The following is a 20,132-nucleotide window of genomic DNA, read 5'->3' as shown; positions in this document are numbered from 1 at the left end:
TGAACAGGCGCTACTTATTTCAAGGGGTTGTAAAACACAAGAGTTCACAGGAAGAACTGACATTCTGGAAATGCATCCACGCTAACAGATAATGTGTAAAGTTACCAACTTTTTCCTTTTTGCTGGGATTGCTCCTCTGGTTTTAACAGTACCTGTCATGAGGAAATTAAGCTCACCCCCCCTCCCCGCCCCTCAATTTGGGGATTAAAATACGAAATGGGGAGAAAGGTAATTTTTTTTTTTTTGTATCAGGCTGCTATTGGAGGCATAGTCTATGGGGGGACAGTTGTGATAAGACACACAAAGAAACGCTACTTTGCATGTAAAGATATTTTAACAGGCACACAAAGAGACTCCCCTTTGCACAGTAGAACAAGATCCTACTGTCTATGAGACGTGTTTAAAAGAGGCTAATGAGAAAATTAGCATATTTTCCTCAGGGAAACGGGACTGATGAAATAATGATTGACAGCAGGGAACGAACGTAGCAAATGTTAAAGAGTTGGAGAGCAGGAAAACCAGCTGTGAAGGTTTCCAAGAGACAGATATATGAAATCATTTCCCCACCATCGTTCATCACTGTTGGGGGGGGGGGGGTTGTGGCTTATGCAAGCATATAGTTCAAAAGACCTTGTGTAACCTCTAACTGTGGGTTCTGTGGGGCAGAACTTGGAAGGAGTTGCAAAGAACTAAATTTTAAAACAAAATGGTTTACTTCCTTAACAAATAACACTTTTAACATTAACATTTAACATTAACAATTTACAGTCCTTCTAGGTTGCATTTCAAGTCCTTATCTTGACAATCTACTGATAAATGCCAAGTCCAATTCTTCCTGCTGGTGGTTGGCTTATGAAGACTTCAGAGGCTTGGTGAACGGGATCCAAGATGATGAAGGTCCCCAAACGAACTCCCATCAATTACATACATAGCAAGCCCTGAAACAATAAATTCTAACATTTACAAATATAGCAAAAAATAAACAACTCCCTTCCCACTAGTTCCCAACAATCTTTGCAGTTACCTTAAACAAGGTGTTAAGAACTTATAAAGAATTTAATCGTCCCAGCCTGGTAGCCTTGCTTCCTCCAACTTCACCAGTTTTTGCAGCCTTCTGCTGCTTTGAGTCTCCACCCCCTTTCTGGGTCAACCCATTCTGAACAGAGGGGTTACACTTGCACCAGCGAAGGCTTATATAAAGAGAACTGAATGGGTGCTTATGAGATAGCTACTTTTGACATGTTGTGTGCATGTGAAGTGTCGCCCAGTTGCCGCTGACTTACGGCGACCCCCAGGCAAGAGATGTTCATTGGTGGTTTGCCATTGAATAGCAACCCTGGACTTCCTCGGTAGTCTCCAACGCAAGTACTAACCAGGGCCAATGCTGCTTTGCTTCTGAGATCTGCCAAGGTTAGGCTAGCTGGGCCAACAAGCGTAGGACATTTTTTGTTACCTGTCATTGTTTGTAAATGTGTCACTTCCAGGTATCTTTATGATGGAGGCTCTTGTTGCAGGCAGGATTCAAGTGACCTGGGACAGGAAGTTCTGGATTTTCGTATCTTTTGATTGTGTCGAATTCCTGTACCTTGGCAGACAGAGGTGGGGAATGCTGGTGGTGGAAAGTTATGGTCACAGCCAACTTATGGTTACAGCCAATTTATGATGCCCCATAGAGTTTGACATCTCTTGCCTTGAAAACTCTATGGGACCACTATAAGTTGGCTGTTTGCCATGGGCCCTCTCCGCACAAACCACCTGAAATGTTTCGAAAACATTTTCAATCCCCTCCCCCCGACCATGATGTATGTCCACACTCACTCCCTTGAAACAATTCATGGGCACAATTATGTGTCCCCCCCTCTTTTTTGGGGGGGGAGGCAGAGGTGGGATCCAGCAGGTTCTCACCAGTTCCTGAGAGTGGGTTACTAATTATTTGTGTGTGCCGAGAGGGGGTTACTCATTGGGTCTGCTTTTCCGTTAGAAATTCCATTAGGTCCAAAAATCATAAAGTCCTGTTGTTTCCTATGTGGCTGGTTAGCGAAGGTAGAAAACTGGATAATTCTCCCTGTTGGGCTGTTTTAGAAACATGGTCAAGTTCCTGGTTTAAGGAAAGTATCCTTCTTTTGATTTCTAGAAACAAAATTAAGTATTTGAAAGTATTAAGTATTTGACAGGCAGTCAATTAGAGGAGAAGTAGTTGTTTCTGTTGGCAGTAGACAATAGGACTTGCTAGAATGAGTTTAAATTATGGACAGAAAGATACCAGCTGGAAATTAGGAACTTTTTTTTACAGTTAGAGTTTTTTACAGTAACAGAGACATTATTAATGCCCCGCCCCCGGAATGCCCGCCCACATCCCCGTCATGCCCTGCCCAGCCCCATTGGTGCTACACCACTGTTTGAATCCCACCACCATGGGAACCTGTTACTAAAATTTTTGGATCCTACCACTGGGGGAGGGGGTAGATCTTGAATCCATGTATAGAAAATGCTTTGAAGGTCACTTAGAAAATGCTTTGAAGGTTGCCCCTCTCAATAATAAAAAATCAGAAATGGTGAAAATAAACAGGCAAGGAGGAAAAGAGTGAGCTCAGAAATTGTGCCGAGGAGGAAGTTTGGGGACAGCACACAGGTGTGGAAAAGGTCTTGAAACAATCGCGCAGGCAACTGGAGATGTTTTGAAAACGTTTCAACCAAAGAGACATTTTAAAAGGATGTTCTTTTAAAATGTTTCGAGGCTGGAAACAAATGTTTTCAGGATGTAAAGAAGGGGGGAATAATGCAGAACTTCATGGAGGAAACATTTTATTTCCTGCCTAGAAATGTTTTAAAAGGTTTGTGCGGAAAGGGCCATTGTCTGCCTCTGTGCAGATTCCCTTGACTTCCTGGTTGGCCTCTCAACCCAATACTAGCCAGACCTGATGCTTCTTGGGTTCTGAGATCTGATGAGGTCAGGCTAGCTACACAGCCAAATTTCTTTCTCCTATGCGTCTGTTAAAGTTATAAAAGGATTCTGTATTAGTCCCCCCTCCAGAGAATTGTAGCTACAGTTCCTAGACCCAACAAGGACATAGGTAAGGGGGGGGGGGGTTCCCAGGTTCAAACTCCCGCATTACATGTCTGAAGCTCCTAAGCTCTGCCCCCGCCCCCACCCCCACACTGTGCCCCCCCGTGTCCCCCTCATGCTCCCCCACTGACTGGGCTCCCAGCTGGCAGTTCCTCCTGCCCTCCCCTCAGGGGAGAAGAGGCTGCCACCCCCTGCCTCGAAGAACTGCTTTTATAAGCACTAAGGTTGGGGGGCGGGGCTCATGGGGAGGGGTGATCACACCTCCCCAAGCCCCGCCCCCTGGCCTCAGTGCTTATAAAAGCAGCTCTCTGAGGTCGGGGACTGTAGTCTCTTTTGGCCTCCCTGGAGGGGGGGCAGAAGGGACTGCTGGCTGGCACCCCAGCCAGTGAGGGGGAACGGGGGGCGGAGCCAGGCAGGGGCAAAGCCTCCATCTCCTGGTGGGGGCTGGCAGGGCAGGGCGGAGCTGAAGGGGGCTGGCCTTGGGGAGGTGTGGCCATGCCCACAGGGGCGGGTAGGGTGTGGCCTCTCCCCCTGAGCTCTGCCCCCAAACCCACCCCATACCTACATCACTGAGACCCCACAGCAGCCTGCAAAAAGAACATGTTCATTTTCCTATACATTTTCTACATGTGAACATCCTTTATTTTTAAAAAAACATACATGGTCTTCCGGATTATGTGTCTAATTCTTAGTATATTTACTTGTTATGTAAGTTGAGTTGGGGAGGGAAGGTGGCAGTCTTGTCAAATCTTGGATGCTAAGTAGGGTTGGTGCTTGGATGGGAGGCCGCCAATGGAGGCTTTGCAAAAGAAAGCAATGGCAAAAAAAACCCCTTTCTGCTCACTTGCCTTGAAAGCCTTTTGCTGAGGTCACTGTGAATTGTCTGAGACTTGACAGCAGTTCCCACACACAGATCGAGTTGAATTCAGTGGAACTGTGTCCCCCCAGCCTCTTGCGATCTGGAAGTTAGGCTTCTATTGATATGCCCCAAGATCGCATTAGCCTTTTTTGTTGCTGTATCACACTGGTTGCTCATATATAACTTACTGATCATGTGCTCAGGATTGCAGCTTTAATGTGATTGGCTTAGGTAGTCCCTTTGCTGCATAAAAATATGATTATTCAAACTCCATTAGGGAACTAAGATGCCAGCCTCCAGATGGGACCTGGGGATCCCCCAGAATCCCCCAGACTACAGAGTACAGAGACCAGTTCCTCTGGAGGAAATAGGTGCTTTGGAGGGCGGACTCTATGGCATTGGGGCAAAACTACAGAAAATGGTATGTGGTGCAAGCTCTCAAACTGTGCCCCCCCCATCTCTTGTGATCTGGAAGTTAGGCTCCTATTGATATGCCCCAAGATCGCATTAGCCTTTTTTGTTGATGTATCACACTGGTTGCTCTTATATAACTTACTGTCCATCCATACCTCAAGATCTAGCTCTCACACGCTACTACTCAGTAGTGTATCCTCCATTTAGAGATGAGGCGGCAGCCAGGGTGCCCCTAGACAACTGGCGCTTGGGGTAGTGATTAAGAGCAGGCGAACTCTAATCTGGAGAAGTGGGTTTGATTCCCCATTCCTCCACTTGAGCATCAGACTCTTATCTGGTGAACTGGATTTGTTTCCCCACTCCTACACATGAAGCCTGCTGGGTGACCTTGGGCTTGTCACAATTCATTCAAATCTCTCTCAGCCCCACCTATCTCACAATGTGTCAGTTGTGGGAAGGAGAAGGCATTTGTAAGCCACTTTAAGTCTCCTTATAGGAAGGAAAGGGGGATAGAAATCCAAATTCTTATTGTTGTTTCCTCACCCTTGTCAAAATTGCTGATCACATTAAACCCCATTGAGGTACTTGTCCTCCCCAGGCTCCACCCACAAATCTCCTGGAGTTTCCCAACCTGGAACTGGCAACTGTCCCTTTTCATTCCCCACCAGTTGCCGCGGGGACCTGGCAACCTTACAGCAAACACAGAGAACATAAGAAATCTCACTCAATCAAACTTTTCCTTGCCCTATTGAATGTGGAAATAATTTTCCTGCTGCTAAAAACTGGGCAAAAGAAAGGCCGATTATGCAGGGAACACTTACCTCTGTACTCTTTTCACCACAGTGGGCTTGCAGAGGGCTCTCCTCATGTTTCTGTGCTTACACATGAGGATACAGCCCAGCATCTGCCCTGCAGCTGCTTGCTGAAGTATCAACTGCCTTTCCTTTTGTTGCTTCTCTTAACTAATCAACAGCCTTAAAGGCACAGATATCACTTATATTCTCTTCCTCTCCCTTCCCTTGCAAAGATTCTCTCTCTCTCTCACTGCGGTTGTTGCAAGAAAGAGACTTATTTTTAAAATACATGCTTGTCTGAAAGAGAGTTTTAAAAATGCCCTCCTGATCATCAGGGAGGGCAAAAGCAGAGAGGGGGAGGTTGGGTAAAGCCAGAAAGAAATGCTTGTGCGTTTCCTTTGCAAAAACTGTATCACTGTATCGCTACAAGCACTGAGAGAAGTGAGAAGGAGCCAGGGAGGAGGGCGAGGGGGAAGCATGCAAAGCAGCGCAGGGGAGTGGGGGATGAGACTAGGTGAGCTGGCTGCGGGCGGAAGGAAGAAGTCTGGGGCAAATCTGCAAAGCAAAAATTAAATTTGCGTTAGATTTGGTCTCACTTGCCACAAGGAGAATAGAAAGTGAAAGTGGGGCTTGAGGAAATACATCTGTACAACAAATCTTGCAGCGAGGCACATTTGCCCCCATCGCGCATGCTGAGGAGGCGCGAGAGCGGCAGCGTCGGGGCAGCTGCGTTGTCGCCGCCCCTGTAGTGGGGAGTGCTGCAGGACCCCACGCTACTTGGGGAGAGTAGCGCGCAGCAGACGGTAAGTGCGGAAACGACCATCCTTCCTGAGAGTGCAGGAAAAGGCCCACCAGCATCATTTAGGGGTGCCAACTCCAGGTTGTGAAACGCCTGGAGATTTGAACATGGACTCTGGAGAGGACAATATTTGGGGAGGGGAGGGGACCACAGCAAGGCATAATGTTGTGCAGTTCACCCTCCAAAGCAACCATTTTCTCCAGAGGAAGTGATCTCTGTCATCAGGAGGTAGGTTGTCATCCTGGGAGAACTCCAGGCTGTACCTAGAGATTGGCAACCCCAGCCAACCTTATGAAGCTAACTATGTATTACATGGGTCTTGAAGGTTGTGTAAACCCACTGGTAAAAAATGGGGGTGCACACAGGCCAAAAACATAAGGCAGTGGTGGCGAACCTATGGCACTCCAGATGTTCATGAACTACAATTCCCATCAGCCCCTGCCATGGCCAATTGGAGTGCCATAGGTTCGCCCCCACAGAATAGGGCAGTGATAGCGAACCTTTTCAACACCGAGTGCCCAAAATTGCAACCCAAAACCCACTTATTGATCGCAAAGTGCCAACACAGCAATTTAACCTGAATACTGAGGTTTTCATTTAGAAAAAAAGGTTGGCTCCGAGGTGTGCGTTACTTGGGAGTAAGCTTGGTGGTAGTTGGTGGCTTTGCTTTGAAGCAATCATGCAACTCTTCCAACAGGTGAATCACGACCTTAGGAGGGTTTACTCAGAAGCAAACCCCATTGCCAGCAACCAAGCTTACTCCCAGGTAAAGGATCACGCTTTAGTTCTTCGCATGAAAATCAGTGGGGTTCAACAGCGCTTAACAGGGTTACCTACACTGCTTCCCCAAATCTAGGTCTTAGGTTTAATGCTAATAATCTCCCTGAAATAATTACACTATTATCACAAGACAAACTCCGTGCACGTGTGCTCACAGAGAGGGCTCTGAGTGCCACCTGTGGCACCCGTGCCATAGGTTCGCCACCACTGGAATAGGGGGACAGAAGGAATCTGATGATTGGCCTGTGGGATCCCCAAAGTAAGTGTCATGGAGAACTCACCTGGACTAACTGCGATTCAACTTGATACCACATTGACTAGTTCCAAATTGTAGTCAAGGCATGCATAGTATGTGGCCCTCTGACGCATGCTCGCTGCTCTCCCCTATCAAACTGGCGAGTCATCAAATATTATCGAACTCCGTGTCCCTGATAGGCTGCAGTTAAGAGCAAGGTGTGACTCAGGAGTGCCGGGGCATCTAGGTGTCAATAAAGCAGTGCCTCAAGGGATGGGATGCAACCCCCGGGCAAGGTTCCGAGAGACGCAGACCCCTTGTGCCATTTTTCTTTAAAAATGCCAGCAACAATGCGCAGAAGCAAATTTTGAACACTGGCATCGAGGGGAGCTTGAAGGGTTAAATCCTCTTTCCCATTTCCTGCACAACCCCAAGGTAAACTGAAGCTGTATGAGCCTTTAATATGTGACTGAGGAGGAGTCTGACGATATCCTAAGATACCTTCTGATGACATCATGTGTATAAAGGGGGGGGGGGGCTGCTTGATTCCAGTTAAGGCGGACTGTAGCCCAGGTGACTGAACAGCTGCCCCCTGGTGAGAGCTCTTTATGTCACAGTGAGGAATGTGACATGAAAACATGGCGTTGGGTTTTGTAGGCTGGAGAAAATCAATGCAGGGATTGATTGTCTGTCTTATTATTTTGGTTTTCAGCCAGAATTGGCTGCCCAAGTGGCATGTGAGGATCAAAAAACCAACAACACAAGTTAATTTAGCAAACAATTGGTTGCTTCCTGCAGTCCCATTTATCAAAATGAATTGGAAGCTGGAGGACAAGAAATGGAAGCGAGGCCTGATACTGCTTAAGTGTTTTCTGCCTTAAACACGTGAAGCTGCCCTGCACAGTATCAGACCATTGGCTGACTCACAGTGCGATCCTGAAACAAGTTAGGCCAGTGATGGCGAACCTTTTTGAGACCGAGGGCCCAAATGGCAACCCCAAACCCACTTGTTTAACGCAAAGTGCCGACCCGGCAATTTAACCTGAATGCTGAGGTTTCAGTTTAGAAAAAACAGTTGGCTCTGAGGCGTGTGTTACTCGGGAGTAAGCTTGGGGGTAGTCGGTGGCTCTGCTTTGAAGCAACCGTGCAACTCTTCCAATGGGTGAATCACGACCCTAGGAGGGTTTACTCAGAAGCAAGCCCCATTGCCAGCAACCAAGCTTGCTCCCAGGTAAAAGATCGCGCTTTAGTCCTTCACATGAAAATTAGTGGGGTTTAACAGGGCTTATCAGGGTCACCTACACTGCTTCCCCAAAACTAGGTCTTAGGTTTAATGCTAATAATCAAGCCCAGAGGCCCAGGCCAGCCTAGATGTGTGGGGGGGTGGGGCCGGGGGGCAACTCTGTTTGCACGTGCCCACAGAGAGGGCTCTAAGTGCCACTTCTGTCACCCGTGCCATAGGTTCGCCACCCCTGAGTTAGGCCATTCTAGGCCCATTCATTTCAATGCATTTAGACTGGAGTAACTCTGTATAGGACTCATTCATTTCAGTGGACTTCGGCTGGACTAACTGTATCGGATTGCATTGTTATTTCTGTCTGCTTTGACAATAGCTCTCCAAGGCCTCGTGAAGAAAATGGTCTTTCCCTACGTGTGTCACCTGCGACTCTTCTTTCTCTGATTCTTGTCAAAGGCAGTTGGAAGCTGAACAAATATGAGGCTCTCAAAAGGAGCTTAATGGACGTTCGCTAAAGGGGTTGCTTCCTCCCATCCCTGTTCCTGATGCGTAGTGGTTTGATTCGGTTTGCCAGGTACCCCCTGGAAACTGATGGGATGGAGGGATTTCCTGGCAGTGAATAAAGGCTTAGGCCAGTGTTGTGGCAATGTAACTTTTACCATAGAAATTTTGTTCAAAAACCAGATTAATTATATACCTAGCCTTTATTGGCATAGATAACAGTACAACAATAATAAAAAACGGATTAAAAAGCATATACAATACAGGAAATAAATGTTAGGTCGAAGGAAATCTACTGGCGTTTAGTAATTTCCAGGAGAAAGTCTGCCACTATCCTACAGAGAGAAGGGTCAGGATTGTCCAACAAGTAGTGTAAGCTAATTAAATCGGGGAGATGGGGTAAATGTAAAGGAGTAAGATTCACATACTTGGATCTGATTTCCTTGAATCTGAGACAGTGTAGTAATTGGTGGGCCAGAGATTCAACTGAGCCATCGTTACATGGGCACAATCTTTTAGCCTTTTCTTGCTTATTAAATCTGCCATGTAACAAGGCAGAAAGCATAACATTAAACCTGGCAAGCACTATGGCTCTCCTTTGAAACTCATTCAAATACCAGTGTTCCATAAGAACATAAGAACTAGCCTGCTGGATCAGACCAGAGTCCATCTAGTCCAGCACTCTGCTACTCGCAGTGGCCCACCAGATGCCTTTGGGAGCTCACATGCAGGAGGTGAAAGCAATGGCCTTCTGCTGATGTTGCTCCTGAGCACCTGGTCTGCTAAGACATTTGCAATCTCAGATCAAGGATCAAGATTGGTAGCCATAGATCGACTTCTCCTCCATAAATCTGTCCAAGCCCTTTTTAAAGCTATGGCAATGCAATGATGTCACTTCCAGTACACACCAGAAATGACACTGCCATATTCTTGGGCAATGCAGGCCTATGCCAGTAAGTACCCACATCAGCCAGCTGATTGATTCCCTTTCTCCTCGTGGCAGGCCAACCTCCTTTTCAGCCATTTTCTCTTTCCCTTGGTCAGCCATTGCCAATTCCCTTCCCCCTCTCCATTTCCTCCCTTGCAAGGTGAGGCTATTGATAGAGTGCTGGTGTGAATAGATGAGTGAGTGTTAAATTAACATTGCTGAAGTAAAAGGCTAGGATTGTGAAGAGCTTCTGGACTTTCACCTATTTCCCTCAACCAGCACACTTTTTATCCCCAAAGACTTGGTCTCTGGGGCTTTGGGGGTAGGGTGGAGGGGCATACAGATGTGTATAATAGAGGATAATGCCTCAGCTTCTGGTGTAAAATGATGGATCAAAGGGGCTGAAGAGAATGCACTGAACTTACTTGCAACTGTGAGATTCTCCAACATGCACTAAAAATGGTGCTCGCATAGAAGCACACATCAGAGAATCTCAAGGAAGACTGGAGACAGTCTTTCAATAGCCATGGTTGCAGTGACCAATCAGGGCAGACTGAGCTAGGTCACGTGGATGCCTCAGCAATAATGCAGTAGATCACGTCATCGCTAGAGCACCTGCGCAAAGAAAAAAATCAGGGTAATCATTTCCCACGTCACAACCGACGTGATGCCTCCACCAAATGAATTGCGTCTTGTGCGGACAAGACAAAACTGACCAGACTGTGCAAAAACAACATTTGAAAGGGAGATGTCTTGACAAATTTTTTGGAAAACAATTGGATCAGCAACACCTAAAATATGAGGTAAATGCAGCATGTGGAAAAGGCCTGAGAATCAACTGAAGCCAGTTTCAAAACTGTTCAACTCTCAGGCCGTTTCCGCACGGCCAAATAACAGCGCCCTAGGGACAGAAAAACCGCCGTCCCCAGGGTGCTGTTCATACAGGAGGCACTGCTGCATTGTAGCAGTGCCGTCCTGGCCATCCGGGAGCGGCGCAAAGGGAGCACTTTAAACTTCGCTCAATGAGCGAGGTTTTTGCAAAGCAGCGGCTTCTGGCTGGCGCGGTGCGAATTGCACCAGCGGGACGCCGCCGCTTTTCCCGTTGCCTCCACTCACCTTCCTGTCCAGTGTCGCTCTGGAGGGCTGCAGAGACTTGACCATGATGCCCTCCGACCCATGGAGGTCGGAGGGCAGCGTTGGCAGGTCCCTGCATCCCTCCAGAGCGACGCTGGACAGGAAGGTGAGTGGAGGGGGCTGACTGAGAGGTGGCTCTCTCCGGCAGGGGAGCAAGTTGGGGCCGCTCGCACAACAGCGTGCAAATGGCCTCCAAGCCTCCACCGGCACAATTCATGCTGGTGGAGCTGCGTTTCCGCACGTATGCGGAAACAGCCTCAGCTAAAAACCCCTGAGAACAGGAGCTCCGACTCAAACAAACAATTATCAATGGCTCCAGTGAAGCTACATTTCCCAAGGTACATTTTGACAAAACCAAAACAGCAAAAACAAGTTCAAGGTGGTTTAAATTTGTAGCAGATGGATCCTTGCTACCGTGTGACCGTGTTTTAAAGAACTGAGACCAGGGTGTATCGGTTTACATCAAAGTAATTTAGATCACTAAGAATAAAACCTTATTTAAGCCACTGATTTAAATCAAATGTCATGTTTTATTGATCAAAAGTAACCAAACAACTTGGGTCTGCTAGGTGACCGCTAGAATAATTAAAATGCATTCGTTTGCAAGTAAATGGAGATGTAATACTAGTAGGTGTTTCCTCAAAGATTGTTAAAACATTTTAAAAAAACCAATACTCCACCAAAAACATACCATTAAAACAATTACAAACAGAGCTAAAACACATACACATAAAAACAACAAACAAAACATTGGTCAGGAAGGAGGCATCATTGAGAGAAATGCCCAATGAAACAAAAAAAACCCTTTACCTGTTGGAGGATGGCAACAGAAGGTGACAGACGAATCTCCCTTGGGAGACCATACCAGAATGTTGTGCCCCACCTGAGAAGACCCTCTTCTGCCAGGTTACCACCCACCCAAAGCATGGGCACCAAAAACAGGGTCTCTGAAGATTATCATAGCAGTCAGCCAGCTTCATAAAGTCAGACAGATTCAGGTATGTTGGTGGCAAACCATCTAGGGCAGTGGTGGCGAACCTTTGGCACTCCAGATGTTATGGACTACAATTCCCATCAGCCCCTGCCAATTGACCATGATGGCAGGGGCTGATGGGAATTGTAGTCCATAACATCTGGAGTGCCAAAGGTTCGCCACCACGGATCTAGGGCTTTTGACCATCATGACCAATACCTTAATGATATGGTCCCTATGGGCAACTCCAAACAGCGGTCTGGCTGCAGTGTTCCGTACTCACTGATGTTTCCAAACATTTCTCAAGGGCAGCCCCAAGTAGACTGCATTACAGTAATCTAAACAGGGTGCGCACCACAACAACCACATCTTTTCTGACCAGAAAAGGCTGCAGCTGGCTAGCCAGTCAAACCTGGCCAAAGGGATTTCGATGCAAAGGCAATTAGACTGGATATCTGTAACCCCACTGATCACCAGGGTTGATTTTGTTGCACTGGGTATTTGACTAAGGGTTTGGGTCTGCTGTTTTATTGTCTGCTTTATGGTCTGTTTAATAGTCTGCTTCTAGCCTGGTGTCTGAGTTATGGATTGGGGGGGTGGTTCAGATATTTTTGATGGTTTTTGATGGCCCTGCCTTATTTTGAATGGCTTGTTTTGTTCTTGTATGAATGATTTGTAGTCTTGAAAAAAGGATTTTGTAATATTTTTACTTGTGAGCTGCCTTGATCAAGACCCTGGATACCATAAATGAAATGCTGCAAAAGAATAGTGGTTTGTTTTGAACTGTTTGTTAAAACAAGTGTGAAAGAATAGATCCACAAGACCCATTCCTTTGGGTTTACCGGGAGGTCAGAAAACCCAGCGGCTGTCCCAAAGGTCAACTTGACCACACTGCCCCTTTCCCTTCTTCCTGGGTTTACCAAAAGCAAACTGTGTTGTATCTGATATGAACATATAGTTTATGATGTTTTAAGCCATTGTATTTAATCATACAAGTTACATTAGAGTAATTCACTGGGTACCAAGCACTTCAAAAACTAACTTTCGTTGGAAGAAATGAAACTCATAGAGTAGCCTGACACTGAGCTTTGATTTGGGAAAACAGGGCCCCACCAAGGAGATAAGGAATTAGCAGAAGCTCACAAATACAGATAAGGGCAAAGTACTATAGCAATCAAGATCTCTGAACAGGGCCAGATGACATAAAGAATACACGCCCAATTGTGGAAAGCAAGGTGGGCTTTGGAGAGGAGTGGAGATTCAAATGGCAATGTGTACGTATTCCAACTCTAGCCAATGGTCAGAAGACAAGGAGGGATGTTTGTAAGAGGGTATAAATTATGTTACGCAAGCAACAGCCCCTTGAGCCTCCTCCCTGTTGCTAACAGAGTTCCCTCTTCTGCGCAGAATTGAATGAAAACAATAAATCTCTGAACACTGAAGAAGCTTTTGGATGGTTATTTTTGTAACCGGTCAGAGCTTTTGCTCTGTGGACAGGGCCTTGCCCTGTGCCTATCATATCCACTGCCGCTAGCAAATCAAAGGCCCATTTATGCATGCACTACATACCCCGGGGCTGTTTGCTTTGCAGTGCGGGTTTTCTGCAGTTTTTTGTTTACACAGGGATTCTTCTCCTGTGAAGTGTCCCCAGTTGAGCCCATCCGCCATTTTGCTTGCCCCCTACTCCCTTACCACTGTTTCCATGCAACCTCCATTAATTGAGGTGAATTCGAGGGCGAAAGGCATTTCCCCACAACCACAGGGATAACAGGACAAGGAGACCGAAATGTATGCATAGCACGAGCCATGATAGCTCTGTTACACTGTCATCTTCAATACTCAAATGACTGCCTTCTCCAATCTACATAAAGGTCAGTGTTGGATCAGCAATCTGGCCAATTTATGTATAGAGCTCCTGAATTTAAACATGATGGGGATACTGTTATCCATAACCCCAGTGGTGGGATCCAAAAATTTTAGTAACTGGTTGCCATGGTGGTGGGATTCAAACTGTGGCGCAGCGCCAATGGGGCTGGGCGGGGCACGGCGGGGGTGGGGGCAGGCATTCCAGGGGCGGGGCATTCTTGGGCGGGGCTGTGGCAAGGATGCAGCCGCTGCGCCGGTCCTTGGGTGGGAAACGAATGCATGCAGGCGCAGGCTGCCACGCACGCCGGTGCACCTCCTGCTAGATTGCTTCAAGTTCTGCGCGCTACTGCCGAGAGGAGGGGCGTAACTAAGGCAAAAATCACGTGGCAAAATCACCAATTAGTAACCCCCTCTCGGCACACACAAATAATTAGTAACCTATTCTCGGGAACCTGTGAGAACCTGCTGGATCCCACCTCTGCATAACCCTGAGCAAAGAGAAGTTCAAGGGGAAATATTTATGTAGGTTGGCTCCTTTAGGAGAAGACAGCATTGGAAACTTAAGCTGTTTTCATCATAATTGTGTTACCAGGGGCCGCCTTTTTTCAGACTTATACTCTGCCCCTCACCTTAGTCGCAGGCCTTGGTTGATTCACAACATTCAAGTAACAATCACTCAATGATAAAGCATACAAAAATAAAGCACGATCATTTGGCATCCAGCAACGTACTTCCCAGACTGCTGTCAAAACCATGCAGCACTGCCGATAAGTCGGGAAATTGGCCTCAGCCGTCCTCAGGAGTATGTCTGGTGGAACAACTATATCTTACAGATGCTACAGAACCTAAAAAGATCTCACAGGGCCCACATATCATCTGGCACTGAGTTCTTCCAGCAGGGTCCACTAACTAAGTCTCTCTAAAAGTTCTTCCCTCTTTCTTCCAGTTCTTCCAGATCTGAATTCCCTTAATGATAAGCTGCAAAAAGCCTTTTATATCATAGATTCCAGCAGAACTCCGCTCTGCACCAGCGCCAAACATGCTTTCATCCCGTTTCTGGCACTGCCCTCCCTCAGCACGTGTTATTTTAGAACCTGCAAGAAAGTAAACCTTTTCAAAAAAATGCATGGGCAATCTGGAGCGGCGGGGAAGTTGTGGGGGTGAATCTGGATTCATTTTTCCAGCTGCTGGTAGTGACGTGGAGCCTCCCATCCAATGAGAACACAGTGGGCTGTGTGCGATACGCGCGCAGTCTTTTTTTTTAATTTCCCGGACCGGAGATCCATGTGGATATGAAGCAACATGGGGTCTGTTTTTGACTGATTGACTGAGTAGAAGGCAATACAAAGCAGTGCTACACATTGTTTCCACGTGGATCCGACTACATGGAGGTGCGCAGAAACAGGGCTTTGCTTTAATTACCCATTTCTTCATCTCTGTGTAGAGTCGTTCTGCGCATGCTCGCACAGACGTGGATCCACAAGGTTAAAATTTTTTTTAAAATTCCCGCCCCAACACAACGTAGCAGCCAATCAGGGTAGCCCCTGAGTGGATTGCTTGTTAAATCTGCCTCAGTGGGGAATCCGTTGCTGCCGTGTTTCTGGGAACGAGGATCGTTTGTGGGGCAGAAGCTGCAGTGGGGACACTGAAATAATGCTCAAAAGGTCCCCGTTTTCCCCAAACCGTTAGTATCTACATTCACTTTTCCAGTGGGGAATCGACCACAGACAGTGGCGTTCCTGCCTAGGGACAGGGGGTACCCTATGTCCCGACTTATATTTGATCACGTGGGGCACCAACATTTCAGGGTCTTTGTGTGTTTTAATTTTTTTTAAAGTGTTTTTCACGTTCCGGCCTGCAGGGGCGCATTTTAGACTAACCCGGCGGCACCAAAATTGCAGGGTAGGGTACCATCCAGATACTGTCATCCTGATGATACCACCAAAATTTGGTGAAGTTTGGTTCAGGAGAATAAAGTTATGGACCCCAAAGGGGTGCCCCATCCCATTGAGACAATGGGGAGCTAAAAAACCTGAGATGGGGCTACCCATTTTGAGGGGCCATAGGTCTGGTCCCCCAATTTATAACTTCACCAAACGTGGTGTGGCATCATAAGAATAGTTAACAGATGATACCCTGAAATTTGGTGTCACTAGCTTTAAAATACACCTCTTCCAGACACCCCAAGAAATTGCCCAAGATTCTTTGTTTTGCAGTGACTTTGCTCTATTATTGTAGCCAATGGGGAATTTCTGCAGTCGTGTCGGCAGGCTGCATTTTTTTTAAGATAAAACCAGACTTTCAGGGTGGCTCCCGGAGGGGTCCTCCTGGTAATAGCGCATCCAGGTTTGGAGACCTTGCCCTTTGCTCTGGGGGTTCAATTTTATGGGCCCCAAAGGCTTTATGTACATTTCCCCGCTCCTGCAGCCTGTGGGCTGAGTTCTCTCAGAACTCTCTCAACTCCACCCACCCACTCCAGAAGCAAAGCTCACCAAGCTTGGATGGCACTTATTACTCAGGCCTCTTGGAGCCACCTTGAAAGTCTGGTGCCTCTATCTTCAAAAATGGTACAGCGCAAAGCCTGCCTCAGAAATTGGCTCGTTAACAGCTACAATGGAGCAAAGTCACTGCATAACAAAGAATCTTGGGCAAATTCTTGAGGAGTTGCCTGGAAGAGGATGTATTTTAAAGCTAATGACACCAAGATTTTCAGGGTATCATCTGTTAATGACTATTCTTATGATGCCACCCATGTTCGATGAAGTTATGTTCAGGGGGACCAAAGTTATGGTCCCTCAAATGGTAGTCCCCATCTCTCTCAGGTTAGCTCCATCTATTAAAACAATGGGGATAGGGGTCATTCGACAAATTTGGGCGTCGATAGCTTTTGCTGACCCTGAACCAAACATCGCTAAACTCAGGTGAATGGTATCATTAGGGCAGTCTCTGAATGATGCCCTGCAATTTTGGTGCCACTAGCTTTAAAAAAAAATGCATCCTGCAGGCCAATAAGCCAAAAAATACCCTCAAAACCCAAATACCCTTGCATTTCGCATTGCTCATATTTGGGCAGAACATAATCGGGACAATTTTTTGTCCGAATGTGCTAAATTTGCCCAGATTCCAGTGAATCTGGTATTATTTGTTTCATCTGAATCTCCAACCCTCAAAAAAAAAAGTGATGCTGTTTCAGGGTGGGAAGGAGAATCCACTTTAAACAGCATCGCACATTTCCATTTTTTAACCGAGGGACCCCAGATTCTCCCTTTAAGGTAGATTTAAAAGAAGAATCTGAGCTCCCTAGTTTAAACACCATTGAAAGTGATGCTGTTTGGGGGTGGATTCCACTGGAGGTGTTTTGTGAGAGGTGATGCTGACATTTGTTTGATAAATGTTTTGCTGGGGAGTGATTTGTGAGAGATTTACATGCTTAATACCCACTTGCACTGGCTTGTTGTTTCTCAGGCTAACAACCTACCTCATAGGGTTGTTGTGATTAGGAAATTAGGAAAAGAGTTGGTGGGGAGAGAGCCATGTATGTTTTGATGGGAGTGGGAGGTGTTTTGTGAGCTGGTACAAAAATCATTGTTTGGTCATGGTGGAGGGTGGCGCCCATGCCACTCTGGCGAGAGGCGGGGACACCAAACTCAGGTTTTGTCCCCGGGCATTAGTTTACCTAGGTACGCCCCTGACCACAGATGACTGATGGAAAAAGCCCGGGTAATCAAAAGTACACATTCTTTTCATGTAGAGATGGCAATATCATAAATTATATTTCCCCTGACCAGGTTCTTTGAATTAACTATCAAAAATATTTGGTGGGTGAAAAGCCAGAAACTATCAGCCAGTGATAATAGATTTTTAAAGTCCTTGTTAAGGTATCAGCATAAAACAAAGTAGTCCTCAATGACTGAAGTGTCATTTAACACACTCAAAAGTTAAACACTTGTAATAATGACCTGCATGATCCTATATAGAGTTACTCTCGTCTAAGCCCATTAAGAGTACCTCTATGTACTATAATGCACTAAGAACATAAGAACATAAGAACAAGCCAGCTGGATCAGACCAAAGTCCATCTAGTCCAGCTCTCTGCTACTCGCAGTGGCCCACCAGGTGCCTTTGGGAGCTCACATGCAGGATGTGAACGCAATGGCCTTCTGCGGCTGTTGCTCCCGAGCACCTGGTCTTTTAAGGCATTTGCAATCTCAGATCAAGGAGGATCAAGATTGGTAGCCATAAATCGACTTCTCCTCCATAAATCTGTCCAAGCTCCTTTTAAAGCTATCCAGGTTAGTGGCCATCACCACCTCCTGTGGCAGCATATTCCAAACACCAATCACACCTTGCGTGAAGAAGTGTTTCCTTTTATTAGTCCTAATTCTTCCCCCCAGCATTTTCAATGAATGCCCCCTGGTTCTAGTATTGTGAGAAAGAGAGAAAAATTTTTCTCTGTCAACATTTTCTACCCCATGCATAATTTTGTAGACTTCAATCATATCCCCCCTCAGCCGCCTCCTCTCCAAACTAAAGAGTCCCAAACGCTGCAGCCTCTCCTCATAGGGAAGGTGCTCCAGTCCCTCAATCATCCTTGTTGCCCTTCTCTGCACTTTTTCTATCTCCTCAATATCCTTTTTGAGATGCGGCGACCAGAACTGGACACAGTACTCCAAGTGCGGTCGCACCACTGCTTTATATAAGGGCATGACAATCTTTGCAGTTTTATTCTCAATTCCTTTCCTAATTATCCCCAGCATAGAGTTTGCCTTTTTTACAGCTGCCATGCATTGAGTTGACATTCCCATGGAACTATCAACTAAGACGCCTAAATCCCTTTCCTGCACCCTCCCCGCTGCCAAGAAGCCCCCATTGGGCTTAATAGACTTATGGCACCTTTTCTAGATGCCATAAGTCTAAAATTCTGGCCACGAACATAAGGCAGTGAATGGTGGAGAGGAAGCTGACTACTGTCAGCTCCTCCCCCAACCACACCCCTGGTCCACCCTCACTGTGCCGGCAGTGGCAGGGCGCTGGCACTATATCCAGTGCCACATCCCAGCACTGGGGAGGACTGCAGCAGCTACACGCCTGTGGAATCACCTCTCTGCTGGGCCAAGAGCCCCAGGGATGGTGACTCTTCCGGGAAGGCTGCGTGCTGCTCTTATGGGTGGATTGCCCCCCCCCTCTTTGGATGGAGCCATAAGTCACCTAGAGAGGTCACCTCAATGTTTAACCCTTACCCTGACAAGGTAGCTGCAATTTAGGGTCATCATCCCTGGGTTAGGACATTCTTGGGGGTGTAGGGCTGGAGCCTGGGAGAGTTTGGTCTGGGGAGATAGGGGAGGGACCTCAGTGGTTTATGATGCAATTAAAGTTTACCTTCCAAGGCAGCCATTTTCTCCAAGGGAACTGATCTCTGTTTGCCTGGAGATCAGTTGTAATTCTGAGGATCTCCAGGCCCCAGCTGGAGGATGGCAACTCTATGTGATACTGATATGTCAATGGGGTTGTTGTACTGAGTTTTGAGGCATTGTGGAACTGGATATTTGGTGTCTCAATCTCCTCCCGTTGTGCTTCTTTTCAATGCACAACTTTCTAATAATATGACTTGGAGCAGGGACATATCTATGGAAAACTGTGCCTAGGGCAGGGATAGTGAACCTTTTCGAGACTGAGTGTTCAGAAAGCCAAAGCTGATGCTTTGTCCCCTGAACCCCAGAATATACCTGCGGGACCTTGGTGAGTTCCGCAGAGCCTGTAAGACTGAGCTGTTCCACCAGGCCTTTGGTGAGGCTGGCCGCGGATCTACCGCCCCCCACTGAGGCGGCCATTTTTCCATCTTGGCAGGGCCTTGATTCCATTTTGGGCCCTGCCTCTCCCCTCCCAGCCTTTTGATCGAGCGCCTGCCTTTAATTTTGCTTGCTTTTAACTTTGTTATTTAAATTTTAAGAAATTGCTGCTATGGAAATTTGTTTTAATGTGGTTAGTTTAGTTATGTATTTTATGTGCTGTTATTGGAACAGCTGTATTGTGAGCCGCCTCAAGACCTTCGGGGGTGAGGCGGCCTATAAATCTAATAAATAATAACAATAACAATAATAATAATAATAACAACATTGCTCAACCCATGATCCCCCCTCCTTCGCATTCCCAAAACATCAGCATAAGAAAGATGGTAAGAACAGCGACACTGTTGTGAGACAGACGATTCCCTCCTTCAGGAAACTGCAGATAAGTAAGCACTATTCACTAGTTACATTGCAGGCAAAAGAAAACCTTCCCAGTCTCGACCCATGATAATGGATGGGCCAGCTGTGACCTTCAGATAGACATGCGAGATGCCAGGCCGAGTATGGCGCAGGCCTGACAATCCCATTCACGTACAATAATCTTTTGACTTGTGAAAGAAAAATGTCTGCATTTGTTTTGGAAATCATAAAGATTGTACTTTGGCAGTGGAATCCCAGGCTCCAGGGAAGTCTTTCTCTGTCTTCTATTACATATGTTGCTTGCTTTAGTATTGACATTAAACAAGGACTTGCAAA

The 20,132-nt window shown here is 46.6% G+C and overlaps 1 protein-coding gene across 2 annotated transcripts in view; it reads left to right on the top strand.

Annotated features, from left to right (window-relative positions):
* Window positions 1-20,132, top strand: part of GPRIN2 (G protein regulated inducer of neurite outgrowth 2) — a 38,529-nt gene that overhangs the window by 1,029 nt on the left and 17,368 nt on the right. The gene's annotated exons all lie outside the window — the stretch shown is intronic.

This window comes from Sphaerodactylus townsendi, linkage group LG08 (genome assembly GCF_021028975.2).
Source record: "Sphaerodactylus townsendi isolate TG3544 linkage group LG08, MPM_Stown_v2.3, whole genome shotgun sequence".
In the NCBI taxonomy this organism is placed as follows: Eukaryota; Metazoa; Chordata; class Lepidosauria; order Squamata; family Sphaerodactylidae; genus Sphaerodactylus; species Sphaerodactylus townsendi.
This window is presented reverse-complemented; position numbering and strand designations above follow the sequence as displayed.